Source organism: Mytilus trossulus, unplaced genomic scaffold (genome assembly GCF_036588685.1).
Source record: "Mytilus trossulus isolate FHL-02 unplaced genomic scaffold, PNRI_Mtr1.1.1.hap1 h1tg000343l___fragment_1__unscaffolded, whole genome shotgun sequence".
Taxonomy (NCBI): Eukaryota; Metazoa; Mollusca; class Bivalvia; order Mytilida; family Mytilidae; genus Mytilus; species Mytilus trossulus.
This window is the reverse complement of record NW_026963332.1, coordinates 404,753-419,383: the sequence shown is the minus strand read 5'-3', so window position 1 is coordinate 419,383 and position 14,631 is coordinate 404,753. Positions and strand designations below refer to the sequence as shown.

At 32.0% G+C, this 14,631-nt stretch overlaps 1 protein-coding gene and 1 long non-coding RNA gene across 2 annotated transcripts in view; one reads left to right on the top strand and one right to left on the bottom strand.

Moving 5' to 3' along the window:
• Positions 1–14,631, top strand: part of LOC134701825 (1,5-anhydro-D-fructose reductase-like) — a 102,890-nt gene that overhangs the window by 41,203 nt on the left and 47,056 nt on the right. The window lies entirely within an intron of this gene.
• Positions 3,808–14,289, bottom strand: LOC134701811 (uncharacterized). Its single transcript, XR_010104216.1, has 3 exons — positions 14,200–14,289; positions 8,730–8,868; positions 3,808–4,323 (listed from the first exon to the last, which is right to left on the bottom strand). It is a non-coding gene; the product is annotated as an uncharacterized LOC134701811 (long non-coding RNA).

Below are 14,631 nucleotides of genomic sequence, written 5' to 3'. Positions count from 1 at the left end.
TAAACAAATGTATACTAGTCCAGTGATAATGAACGCCATACTAATTTCCAAATCGTACACAAGAAACTAAAATTAAAATACTAGTAATACAAGACTAACAAAGGTCAGACGCTCCTGACTTGGGACAGGCGCAAAAATGCGGCGGGGTTAAACATGTTTGTGAGATCTCAACCCTCCCCTATATCTGTAACCAATGTAGAAAAGTAAACGCATAACAATACGCACATTAAAATTCAGTTCAAGAGAAGTCCGAGTCTGATGTCAGAAGATGTAACCAAAGAAAATAAACAAAATGACAATAATACATAAATAACCACAGACTACTAGCAGTTAACTGACATCCCAGTTCCAGACTTCGATTAAACTGACTGAATGATTATGATTTCGTCATATGAACATCAGGCACAATCCTTCCCGTAAGGGGTTTAGTATCATACCATCATAACATATATGAGAAGAACATAAAAAGTAAAATCACAAAAATACTGAACTCAGAGGAAAATCAATTAGTAAAGTCCATAATCACATGGCAAAATCAAATAACAAAACGCATCAAAAACGAATGGACAAGAACTGCCATATTCCTGACTTGGTACAGGCATTTTCAATACGTGTCATGCCAACAACTGTTTTTAGAATAAATGGTCAACGCCCAGCGACGAATCTTTCACGCACAGAAGTCAGTAGTAAAATTAGTTAGAAGTTGAACTTGATACGTGTACATTTGTCATGATACATGTGAATAAACTTTAAAAAAAATATATGAATAAACTTTGTTATTTGTTAAAACATACAAGATACAAGATTTGAAGAAGTTTTCAATATATTTTTCTGTTTGTTTGCATTCAGTTATTCTATCAGTAATCATAGAAATGGAGGTATAGCATTAACACATTTGTTTGACTAAAAATCAATTTAGCGTCTGTCCGATGTTCAGATTTATAACATATTTTACAATGGAATGAAGAAAATATCTTAATTGCTTACAACACTCTGTTAAATGTTTCGATGAATGATGATACTTTAAAAACTATAACCTGTCGATCTTAAATGATCTTGAAGTTTGATGTGCGAACACCAGCTAACATATGATTTACACCTATAATGTTGGACTTTTTCAATACCATGGTGAAAAAGGGTTAAGTACTATATGGACAACTGATATAACTGTCGCATAATTGATTAAAAATTACTCCCCAACTTGGAACAAGTGTACCTGCTATTCAAAAAAGGAACACAGTCTGAAACGGCGTATTAAATTGAAGCAATATCGGTTATTCTGAAGACAAATCCTTTCTTGATTTAAATCAATACGACTGAGAGAACAGCCGTTCGTGTAACTGTATATTAACTACTTAAGATTTAACCTAATTTATATAATAATTGAGATATAAGTCATGCCAAAACGTAAAGATAACTACAATTATATTTTGAGCTTGCGTATCTGTTAATTTCAGGCTTTTCATGGGAATATAAGTGTTTCTCCAAGTGCATAAAGTATACGCTATAAAAATCTGATAAAAGAATGAGATGCTTAAAGATTATATGGTAAGATGGTTAAGATTATGAGAAGGTATAAATTATTGTAATAAAGGGTTTTCTGAATTTATGGATAAATATTGGCAAGAATGTGTATAAACCGCAAAATCCTTCTCACTATACAAATCCTTAACACTGTGTATCTCTCAAATAAACCTATAATTGTAAAATACGTTTATGCTTCGGTAATGGAACCCACATACAATGCTGACCCAAAAATCTACTACAATATAAATTGCACTACACCATTAGAAAGTTAACATTATGCCAAAAGATTATTTCATTTCGGTTAGGAGTTTTAGAGTAGATGGTGACAATTACAACGAGTAATATAATGAGCAGATACATGTCCTACAAAAGTAAACACAAAGACAACTTGAAGATAAAATTACAGATAAAGAACTAACGATTTACGTTTTGTGGGTGGTGCCAACATAAACGATACGATAGTTTGTGCAGATTCACAAATTATGACCATAATCCTGCAATTTGTATTATATCAAATGTACTCAAAGGATTATAGGTGTTGTTTCTCGAATTCAAGCTCATACTGCCTACTGTACAAATTCTGACCATTATCCTGCAATTTGTATTATATCAAATGTACTCAAAGGATTGTAGGTGTTGTTTTTCGAATTCAAGCACATACTGCCTACTGTATAAATGTACATTGATAGATTTCAGTTATACCCAAGTATCTATATAGCTCCTGTAGTCGGTAAACTCCCAACAGTGATCCTTTACAATAAAGGTTATGGTTATCCATGTGAAATTGTTTAACATATAATCCCTTATTATAATGATTTTGTATTATCATTGTGGCATATATCAAACTCATTCGTTCAGTGTATACATTCAAGTTTGTGGTTATATGTCTTTTGATTAAGTTAACCCATTTTAATTCATATTTCAAAGTGAGTCTTTCTATGTTGTGATGTAACACTGTTGTTAAGTTAAGGGTTAAGCTTGGTACCTATCAAAAAAAAAAATTCCGCTGCATTTGTTATTCGCCTGTCCTCATTAGGTACCTGATGTTCAGTGGTTGTTTGTTAACGTGGTTCATTAGTGTTTCTCGTTTTTTCATTTAGATAAATTCGTTTGTGTTCCCATTTGAATGGTTCACACTAATGAGTTTGGGCCCTATATAGCTTGCCGTTCGGTGTGCGCCAAAACTCTGTGTTGAAGCCCGAACTTTGACTTAAACATGTTATAATTGGTTACTCTTCAACTTGGGACTTGAATTGAGATTTGTCTCATATCACATCTTGTTATATCTATATATGAAGGATTGTAGATGTTCCTTCTCAACACTTACATCCTCCTAATTATAAAAAAAAGATATGGTATGATTGTCAATGAGACAACTCTCCACAAGAGACCAAATCGACACAGAAAATAACAACTTAAGGTCACCATACTGCCTTCAACTATGAGCACAAACCACAGCTTTATAATTTTCCTGGAAATATTTCATATTTGTTTTTTTATATGTCTTGTAGTTAGTAAAATACAAAATGTGTATGGAGGATGGTAGATTATCTATCTCAAATATGAACGCTTGCAGCCTACTGCATAAAGGTTTATGGAAAGATTTGATCCTTACTAATGTACTTCAGATTTTCTATTTATGAGTTTGACTGTTCCTCTTGTATATTTCGTTCCTCTTTTATATATCTCTTGCAGTTGGGAAAATACCAAAAATGTATGAAGAATTGTAGATTTTTCCTCTCAAATATCAACACTTGCAGCCTACTGTATAAATGTTTGTGGAAAGATTTCATCCTTACCAATGTACCTATATATCCCTTGCAGTTAGTAAAATATCAAATGTGTATGAAGCATTGTAGATGTCCTCAAAGGTTGACACTTGCAGCCTACTGAATAAATTTTCATGGAGAATTTCAACACATACAGCCTACTCTATAAGTGTCTTTTGGATATATTTCACCCTGACTAGAGTACCTATGCATGTCTAACAGTCGATAACATATAAAATGTGCATATAAAAGATTGTAGATGTTCCCTCTGGAATAATCTGAATATTTTCGGAAACCAATGACTCTATTTTATGAGCTTCATATATAATTATTTCAAGATTTTCCAAGTCTCCATATCATAAGACTGTTTACATTTTCTTATCATCATCATAGACACAATATTTATTTCTTGTCAATAAAGAGATGAGGAATTTCATTATATATACAGAAAAGCAATCATATAGGATTGTTGCTGGACAATTGTCACATTGATACAAAGTAAAAGTATTGATTAAATTTTAGAACTTTTATTTTATGAAAATAAAACTTAAATAACATAGAACGAAAGATCCACTAAACTCAATACATTGTACAATTCTAGATATTCCAATACATAAATGCATGAACAACGTATATACATTCTTAACTACACAATAAAACTGTTTTCATTTGATTTTAAACAGCCAGGAATCTGTTTACTTTCACCTTTTAGATATAACATTTTATACATAGAATATAAAATGTATTCCTGTAAATGAATTCTATGTTTGTTACTTTAATGATAACCATTTTCCGAGTAGTAAAAAGTTCATCTTAAATGCATTTTAAATCATTGCACGTCTTCAATATATAAGAACACAGTTCAGTTGTCCTCCACATTGCAGATATTTATCCAAGAACAAATTACAATATTAATTAATTATAACAAAAACACAGATCTAAGCACAGTAAAATAGTCTCCCCTGTTCTGTAAAGAATGCTTGTTCGTATTCTTTCTTAATTGTGAGGCCGGCACTAAATCTTTAACCTACAAAATAATATATGGTTCAGTTGAATAAATAATAAGTCCAATACAATACAGAATTTCAATGCCTCAAACAGTTGTTATTTATTTTCCATCTAAGAATAAAGAGGAGTGTTTCATCAGTGCAAAAACAGAACATAATCCCAAGATTGTATCAAATTGTAAAATTTGTAATGCAGAAATACAATTCTTTTGTGAGACCAATCATTTAAATGAAAAGTTAAAATTATTTTTTTCTTTACTAATGACTTTACACAGAACCATGACTCAAATGATTTACCTTTTTGTTTTATGAAATGACAATGTGAGAGAAAACAAGGCTTCATCATAACTTTTTTCTTTTTATCAAGTATTGGTAATAAGAATGTGTTGGTGAATATGTAAACTGTGATGATTAAAATATATAGTGTTGTGATAGACAAACATACTGAAGTGATAGACATACATAGTGTGGTGATAGGTAAACAAAGCATGGTGATAGACAATAGTGTGGTGATAGACAAACATACTCAAGTGATAGACAAACAAAGTGTGGTGATAGACATGGTGACAGACAAACATAGTGTGGTGATAGACAGACTTAGTGTCGTGATAGACATACATAGTGTGGTGATAGAAAAACATAGTGCGGTGAAAGACAATAGTGTGGTAATGGACAACAGTGTGGTGATAGACAAACATAGTGTGGTGAAAGACAATAGTGTGGTGATAGACCACAGTGTGGTGATAGACAAAAATATTGTGGTGATAAATACACAGACTGTGGTGAATGATTTATGTAGTGTGGTGATTAATCATGTGTGGCGGTAGATATATTATATGTGGCCATAATTATACTAGATATATAATATGTGGTGGTATATACGTTATGTGTGTGCCAGCAGAAGTATCATGTAGACCTAGTTACAAGTACAATAACACTGACACAATATATTTTTAAGGTTTACTCATCTTGAATGTTAGAATCTTTGACTGACAGTTAGTATACCATATTTGCTCCTTTTATTGAAAAGATATCTGACATGATATTTACATAAAATATTGAACGATATGTTGGAGCAGCTATTCTTTAAAAATAATTTCTTTTAAATTATTTCATTTCAACCAGGATTGTTTAATTGCTTATTAACTCTTTACATACATATGCATAATACTTTGCTAATTAACTCTTTACATACATATGTATAATACTTTGCTAATTAACTCTTTACATCATATGTATAATACTTTGCTAATTAACTCTTTACATACATATGTAAAGAGTAAAGTGTTGGTGTTGATATGAATATCAATTATTTGGTAATTTTTTATAAATTTCCTGTTTACACATTTTTTTGGAATTTTGGATCCTTAATACTCTTCAACTTTGTATTTGTTTGGTTTTTAACTATTTTGATATGAGCGTCACTGATGAGTCTTATGTAGACGAAACTTGCGTCTGGCGTACTAAATTATAATCCTGGTACCTTTGATAACTATGAGTAATACTTTTAATTTCAATGAAGATTACCTTTTCCCTTTCTTCTATGTTCTATCTTTCAAAAATCTAGTTTCATTTTTCTGAAGAAAAAAAATAATAACAGTGAGGTGTCACATTGAGTCATTTTAAGTTTAAAATCTAAATAAACATAAACAGATTTATGTACAAAACGGTGGATTATTATCATGCTCATATCTACTTTTAAAATGATATAAATAGGGCTTTGAAAGATATACCCAGTGGTGTGATAGAAATAAAATATAAATTGAGGTGAAAATATACAGTGAGGTGATTGATCAATAAAGTAAAGGTGTTTAATATGTAGAAATATACATAGAGACTGTTGGGGTCGATATAGAGAGTGGGTTATAGATATAAAGAGTGTGTGGTGATTGATGTATAAAGTGAGGTGATTGATAAATAAAATGAAGTGATAGGTGTTTATGATGTGGTCATTAATATAAAGACTGTGGAGATACATATTGAGAGTATGGGGATATATATATAAAGTGTGTGGTGATTGATATATAAAGTGAGGTGATGGATAGATAAAGTAAGGTGATAGATAGATAAAGTAAGGTGATAGGTATTTATAATGTGGTCATAAACATAGAGACTGTGGGGATACATATCGAGAGTATGGGGATAGATATAGAGAGTGTGTGGTGATTGATATATAAAATTAGACAATGGATAAATAAAGAAAAGTGATTGGTGTTTGTTATTTGGTTATAAACATAGAGACTATGGGGTAGATATAGAGAGTTTGGGATAGATATAGAGAGTGTGTGGTGATTGAGGTATAAAGTGAGGTGATTGATTAAAAAAAGTAAGGTGGTAGGTTTTTATGATGTGGTCATAAACATAGAGACTGTGGGAATACATATCGAGAGTATGGGGATATATATAGAAAGTGTGTGGTGATTGATATATAAAATTATATGATGGATACATAAAGGAAAGTGATTGGTGTTTGTTATTTGGTCATAAACATAGAGACTATGGGGGTAGATATAGAGAGTTTGGGGATAGATATAGAGAGTGTGTGGTGATTGATGTATAAAGTGAGGTGATTGATTAAAAAAGTAAGGTGGTAGGTGTTTATGATGTGGTCAGAAACATAGAGACTGTGGGAATACATATCGAGAGTATGGGGATATATATAGAAAGTGTGTGGTGATTGATATATAAAGTGAGGTGATGGATAAATAAAGTAAGGTGATAGGTGTTGATAATGTGGTCATAAACATAGAGACTGTGGGTATAGATATTGACAGTGTGGTGAGTGACACAGAGATTATGAGGATATATATAGAGAGTGTGTTGATTGCTATATAAAGTGAGGTTATTGATAATAAAATGTGGTGATAGGTGTTTATCATGTGAAGATATACAGAGAGACTTTTGGGGTAGACAAAAAGAGTGGGGGATAGATATAGAGAGTGTGTGAGTGGTGATTAATATTTAAAGTGAGGTGATAGATAAATAAAGTAAGATGATGGGTGTTTATTTTGTGGGGATAGATATAAAAAGTGTGTGGTGATTTATATATAAAGTGAGGTGATGGATAAATAAAGTAAAGCGATTGGTGTTTGTTATTTGGTCATAAACATAGAGACTGTGGGATAGATATCCAAAGTATGGGGATAGATATAAAAAGTGTGTGGTGATTAATATATAAACTGAGGTGATTGATAAATAAAGTGAGGTGACAGGTATTTATGATGTGGTCATAAACATAGACTGTTGGGATATACATTGAAAGTTTGGTGATTGATATATAAAGTGAGGTGATTGATAAATGAAGTGAGGTGATATGTGTTTATTATTTGAAGATATACAGATAGACTTTTGGGGTAGATAAAGAGAGTTGGGGATAGATATATAGAGAGTGTGTGTGTGGTGATTGAGAAATAAAGTAAGATGATAGGGGTTTATTGTGTGGAGATATGCAGAGAGATTTTTGGGGCAGATATAGGGAGTTGGGGATATATATATAGAGTGTGGTGATTGATATATACAGTAAGGTTAGTGATAAATAAAGTGAGGTGATAGGTGTTTATTATGGAAAGATACACAGATAGACTTTTGGGGTAGATAAAGAGAGTGGGGGATAGATATATAGAGAGTGTGTGTGTGGTGATTGATACATAAAGTGAGGTGATTGATAAATAAAGTAAGATGACAGGTGTTTTTTGTGTGGAGATATACTGAGAGATTTTTGGGGCAGATATAGGGAGTTGGGGATATATATATAGAGTGTGGTGATTGATATATACAGTAAGGTTAGTGATAAATAAAGTGAGGTGATAGGTGTTTATTATGGAAAGATACACAGATAGACTTTTGGGGTAGATAAAGAGAGTTGGGGATAGATATATAGAGAGTGTGTGTGTGGTGATTGAGAAATAAAGTAAGATGATAGGGGTTTATTGTGTGGAGATATGCAGAGAGACTATTGGGGTAGATATAGAGAGTATGGGGATATATATAGAGAGTGTGGTGATTGATATATAAAGTGAGGTGATTGATAAATAAAGTAAAGGGGAAGCTTTTGTATTATCCTGATATATACATAGAGACTATTATGATATATACATAATGACTGTTGGCATCGGAATGGAGAGTGTAGTGATAGATAATCATAGTATGGGGATAGCTATTGAGACTGTTGTGATAGATAATTATAGTATGGAGATAGCTATTGAGACTGTAGTGATAGATAATCATAGTATGGGGGTAGCTATTGAGACTGTAGTGATAGATAATCATAGTATGGGGGTACCTATTGAGACTGTTGGGATATATATGGAGAGTGTGGTGATGAATACAGCGACTGTAGCAATGGAGGAATATATAAAACTCCACACTATATATATTTTTTTTCGAGTTATCTTTTTTCAAGTATCATTTTCTAAAAATACTTTACCATCACTATAACTGAGTGCTGCTTGGTTGTAAATCATTTAACTATTCTTGTTATTTCATTTAAAATTAGATGTATCCATGTTCTTTCTTTCATTTTCAGCAACGACCTCTAAATCCCTGCAAAATGTCGTTTGGTATTTCTGTAAGAAGAAAAAAAATATAAATAATGAATTTGAGAATCGCTACATGATAAGTATACACGCTTATACAAACATTCTTCAGTAGACATTGCATATCTGCATATCTCCTTTCACAGTAAATTATACATTGACCAGTATATTTCTCTCACTTATAGAATATACAAGTTATAGAATACAGTCTGGTGAAAAATAGATACAGAATGATGATAGATATAATCATTGTGTTACTATAAATATGATAAGATGGTGATAAATAGATATAGATAGGTGATAAGTGTGAAATTAGTTATAGTGGGGTTATGTGTATATACAGTGAGGTAAAGAATACACAGAACAGTATTAAGATATATACAGTGTGATGATATATAAACAAAAGGATAATATAACCAAAAATTTGCAAATTTTTGGTTCTTCCCTCGCCGGGATTCGAACCCATGCTACTGTGCACTGCAGCCGTCCCGCTAGACCACACGACCACCTGGGCTCTCAAATAAAGAGCTTTCAGTGGGCATGTGTTACCTTTCCACGTCAGTTTTAATCTAGCGGCGTACTACAGTACATGATATATAAGGCATGAAGATGTTATTTACAGATCTAACATTGTTGGGTTGATGTTTAGACGAGTTGTATATACATTATGTACACAGCCATGTATCACCATCATTGATAGCGATCCGATGGATACATCTGTTGTAGAGTTGTCACTGACTCAGACGTTCTAATATATATATATATATATATATATATACGAGTCTAAATTGAAAACTACGTTCAAACCTATGACTGCGTTGGATAAAAACCGCAATTTTTATACGTGTGCATGTCAAACAAATTTCGTTGTAGAAGGGTCTAAAAACAGCACAAACAACATTTTCCAAAAGACCAAAAGAGTGAAAAAGTATATATATATATATACAACTCGTCTAAACATCAACCCAACAATGTTAGATCTGTAAATTTGCACTGCAGCCGTCCCGCTAGACCACACGACCACCTGGGCTCTCAAAAAAGAGCTTTCGGTGGGCATATGTTACCTTTCCACGTCAGTTTTAATCTAGCGGCGTACTACAGTACATGATATATAAGGCATGAAGATGTGATTGTTTACAGATCAGCTAAATTATCTATAGTAAAGGATCCTACAAATTAATGTAAGATACAGTCACAGAAAATAATTATATTCATAAGTACGTCTATATATATATATATATCAATGGTCTTGTGATTGATTTAAACAGTGCAGTTAGTTAAAAGATACATATGTGGAGGGGATACATATATAAAATATGGTGAAAAAATATCAACAGTGAGGTCAATAAAATATTTTCAGTGATGTCATACATATATAAATGAGGAGAAAGATAAAGGTGAAAGATATATAAAGTGAGATGACAGATATACACATTGTGGTGACAGATACACAGTGTGGTGATATATGTATAAAGTGAGGTGATAGAGATATAAAATGTAGTGAAAGATGTACATTGTATTGATAGATATATTGAATAAGGGGATAGATATATAAACAGAGGTGGTATATTAATAAAATGAGGTCTTACTTATATAGAATGAAGTGATATATATACAAAGTGTGGTGACATATATACAGCGTGTTGATAGATATATGAAGTGTTGTGACATATGATCAGTTAGGTGATAGATGTATAAAGTGTGATGATAGATATATAAAGTGTGATGATAGATTTATAAAGTGTGGTGATAGATATATTTAGTTTGGTGATAAATATATTAAGTGTAGTTACTGTGATAAATATATAAAGTGAGGTAATAGATATATGTAGTGACGTGATGGATATATATAGTGTGATCATGGATACGTTAAGTGTAGTGATAGATATATAAAGTATGGTGACAGATATATAAGGTGTGGTGATAGATATATAAAGTCTGGTGACAGATATATAATGTGTAGTGACAGATGAACAGAATAGTGACAAATGAACAGTGTGGTGATAGATGTATAAAGTTTAGTGACAGATAAATATAAAGTGAGGTGATTTGTTTATGAAGTATGGTGATAGATATATAAAGTGAGGTGATAGATATATAAGATGTGGTGATGTGTATAAGGTGTGGTGATGTATATATAATGTGTGATGACAGATATAAAAAGTGTGGTGAAAGATTTATGAAGTATGGTGACAGACATATATGGTGTGGTGACATATATATACAGTATGGTGACACATTTATATAGTGTGGTGATAGATATATAAAGTGTGGTAACAGATAAATAAAGTGGAGTGACAGATACATATATTGTGGTGATAGATATATAAAAAGTCGTGAAAGATATGTAAAGTGTGGGAATAGATATATAAAGTCTGGTGACATATATATAGAGTGTAGTTAGAGATATATAAAGTGAGGTGATAGATATATATAGTGAGGTGATTGATATATATAGTGTGGTGATGGAGATGTTAAGTGTGGTGACAGATATATAAAGTGTGGTGATAGATATATAAAGTCTAGTGACAGATATATAGAGTGTTGTGACAGATATATAAAGTGAGTAGATAGATATAGATATAGTGGGGCGAGTGATATATAAAGTGTGATCATGAATATGTTAAGTGTAGTGACAGATATATAAATAATGGTACATATATATAAAGTGTGGTGATAGATTTATAAAGTAGTGATAGATATATAAAGTGAGGTGATAGAAAAATATACGTTGAGGTGATGGATACATAAAGTGTGGTGATGGATATATATAGTGTGGTCACAGATGTTAAAAGTGTGGTGAAAGATTTATGAAGTGTGGTGGCAGATATATAAAGTGTTGTGACAGATATATAAAATATTGTGACACATATATAAAGTGTGGTGAGATATATAAAGTGTGGTAACAGATAAATAAAGTGTGGTGATAAATATATAAAGTGTGGTAACAGATAAATAAAGTGTGGTGATAGATATATAAAGTCTGGTGACAGGTATATAAGGTTTGATGCAGATACTTAAAGTGTTGTGATAGATATATAAAGCATGGTGACAGATATGCAAAGTGTGGGGATAGATATATAAAGTCTGGTGACAGATATATTAAGTGTAATGATAGATATATAAAGTGAGGTGACAGATATATAAAGTGGGTTGATAGATATACAGTGACATGATGGATATATAAAGTGTGGTGGCAGATATATAAAGTGTGGTGAAAGATATATAAAGTATGGTGATAGATATATAAAGTGTGGTGACAGATATATAAAGTGTGGTGAAAGATATATAAAGTATGGTGATAGATATATTAAGTGTGGTGACAGATATATTGTGTGTTGTGACAGATATATAAAGTGTGGTGACAGATATATAAAGTCTGGTGACAGATATATTAAGTGTGGTGAAAGATATATAAAGTATGGTGATAGATATATAAAGTGTGGTGACAGATATATTGTGTGTTGTGACAGATATGCAAAGTGTGGGGATAGATATATAAAGTCTGGTGACAGATATATTAAGTGTAATGATAGATATATAAAGTGAGGTGACAGATATATAAAGTGGGTTGATAGATATACAGTGACATGATGGATATATAAAGTGTGGTGGCAGATATATAAAGTGTGGTGAAAGATATATAAAGTATGGTGATAGATATATAAAGTGTGGTGACAGATATATAAAGTGTGGTGAAAGATATATAAAGTATGGTGATAGATATATAAAGTCTGGTGACAGATATATTGTGTGTTGTGACAGATATATAAAGTGTGGTGACAGATATATAAAGTGGGTTGATAGATATACAGTGACATGATGGATATATAAAGTGTGGTGGCAGATATATAAAGTGTGGTGAAAGATATATAAAGTATGGTGATAGATATATAAAGTGTAGTGACAGATATATGAAGTGTGGTGAAAGATATATAAAGTATGGTGATAGATATATAAAGTGTGGTGACAGATATATAAAGTGTGCTGATTGATGTAAAAAGTGTGGTAACAGATATATAAAGTGTGCTGATTGATATATAAAGTGTGGTGACAGATATATAAAGTATGGTGATAGATATATAAAGTGTGGTGATAGATATATAAAGTTTTGTGACAGATATATAAAGTGGTGATAGATATATAAATTGTGGTGATGGATATGTCAAGTGTAATGACAGATATATAAAGTATGGTGATAGATATACAAAGAGTGGTGACAGATATATAAAATGTGGTGACAGATATATAAAGTATGGTGACAGATATATAAAGTGTGACGACTGATATATAAAGTTTGGTGACAGATATATAAAGTGTGGTGACAGATATAGAAAGTTCAGTGACAGATATATAAAGTGTGGTGGCAGATATATATAGTGTGGTGGCAGAATATAAAGTGTGGTGACAGATATATAAAGTAGTGATAGATATATAAAGTGTGGTTATGGATATGTCAAGTGTAATGACAGATATACAAAGTGTGGTGACAGATGTATAATGTCTGGTGATAGATATATAAAGTGTGGTGACAGAATATAAAGTGTGGTGACAGATATATATTAAGTGTGGTGACAGATATATATTAAGGGTGGTGACAGATATATAAAGTGTTGTGACGGAGTCTGGTGACATATATATATAAAGTGTGGTGACAGATATATAAAGTGTGGTGACAGATATTATGGTGACAAATATATAAAGTCTGGTGACAGATATATGAAGTGTGGTGAAGGATATATAAAATGTGGTGACAGATATAAAAAGTGTGGTGACAGATATATAAAGTCTGGTGACATATATATATAAAGTGTGGTGACAGATATATAAAGTCTGGTGACATAAATATGTATATATATAAAGTGTGGTGACAGATATATAAAGTATGGTGACATATATATAAAGTCTGGTGAAATATATGATAAAGCGTATATAACATGGCAAAATCCGTATCACATGCCGCATCACCCTCGATCAATATCATAAAGTGACAGAAGAGATAAATCAAGTGAGGTCCTAGATATATAGCAATTATCTATCATATTGAATACACCTTAATTATTGGTAATCCTGGCTGACCCGACTGCATAGAACTTATGACGAATACAACAATCATGACAATCATTTTTCCTTTGTGGCTTCAGTTTTTTTTTTACCTCAAAATTTTACTACAACCTGTGTGATATCCAGTTATGGTGGACACATAGTGATAAGGTGCAGTGGCGGATCCAGGGGTGGGTTCAGGGGGGTTGGAACCCCCCTTTTTTTAACGATCAATGCATTGGAATGGTGACTTATAGTTGGACCCCCCCCTTTTTTAAATGGCTGGATTCGCCCCTGATAAGATGTATGAAAAATTACCATCAACATCAAACCACTCTCGTTTTACAAGATTTGTTACATTTTTCACCATATAGGTTTCAAGTTTCAAGTCCTAACACAAATCTATCTATCTAGGCTATTATTTGAATTTCCCATTGTGACGACATGAAGACAGAGAAACAGATTTCACCACATAATCTTTTGCAATACGATATTTATCCACTCTTGACAGTGTCAAAATTAATTGATTTTGATATCACCTAAAGGAATGTGTACTTTTTTATAGTCATGCACCAAAAATTACTGTTATAAACGTCATTTGCCAATTTTTTTTAACGGTTATTTGTGATTTCCCGATTTCCCAGGGATTACAAGTATCACCCTCATACATGACCAGGGGTAGGAGGGGTCCTGATCCCTTAAACATGAAATCCCGAATTTAAATAAATTTAAATTCGGACATCCAGTACT